Source organism: Trachymyrmex cornetzi, unplaced genomic scaffold (genome assembly GCF_001594075.2).
Source record: "Trachymyrmex cornetzi isolate Tcor2-1 unplaced genomic scaffold, Tcor1.1 scaffold725, whole genome shotgun sequence".
Lineage (NCBI taxonomy): Eukaryota > Metazoa > Arthropoda > Insecta > Hymenoptera > Formicidae > Trachymyrmex > Trachymyrmex cornetzi.
The window spans coordinates 534529-535677 of NW_017300054.1; positions in this window are offsets into that span (position 1 = coordinate 534529).

Genomic DNA, 1149 nt, shown 5'->3' on the forward strand with positions numbered 1-1149 from the left:
CCCGCCGTATTCACCAGACATTGCCCCTTCCGATTATCACCTGTTCCGATCGATGGCACATGGGCTGGCTGAGCAGCACTTTCATTCTTATAATGATGTTAAAAAATAAGTCGACTCTTGGATAGCCTCAAAAGATGTGTCGTTTTTCCGACGTAGAATTCAAATGCCAGAAAAATGGGAAAAAGTAGTGGCTAGGATGGACAGTACTTTCAGTGACTTTTTTTTTACGCCTTTTTTAAAAATAAAACATTACTTTTCACGAAAAATAAGCGAGAATTTATTCAAGGTCCCAATATAAAATAATATATGAAAAATCCTTAATTTTATGTCAATTTTTTTATCATATTATTACAAATATTATAATAGTATATCGAGCACTATACTATAAAGATAAAGTTTTATTTCTACACAAACCTTCAAACAAATATATCTTCTTGCTCGATAACCGGAAGAACATTACTTACAGTGCCGAGATGGAAAAGTATCTTTGCATTATATTTCGATTTACTAACATATTTCGATAGAGTCTGTACACACACACACACACACACACACACACACACACACAACTGCCAATAAAGCAAACTTATTTTCAGAATGTAATAACAATATCGCTGTTTCCGCATCAGAAATGGATGAATGGAATGAACTGATGTATTTGAAGAATTCCGTTGCTCTTTCATCCTGTTTATTATTTTTCTTACATAACAAGCAAAAGACTTTTTAAACTATTTCTTGTATCGCTATAGATCTTTGTACAATAATTAAGAAGATTACAATTGTATAATTGTGATTACCTTTGAATCAGATGTTTATTGCATATTTATTTGCACATTTGATTTTAATTGTATATTTTTGCTAACAATGACTAATTAAATAACTTAATTAAAAGAACTATCCATAAGTATTTAAAAAAATATGTTCGTTTAAATTTTAATATTTTCCACTCTAATTTTTAGTTTCTCTTTATCAGCATTAGAATCCTATACGAAACAAGAAATGACATTGATGTTCGAGTTTCTGATTGGCAATTAGTATTCTGATTGGATATTCCTTTTAAAGTATGGCAATTTGCAAAGAAGTTATTCGATGAAAATTAGTTCAATATATAATGTATAAATTAATGAGAAAAAAAGTTTCTGAAATTGG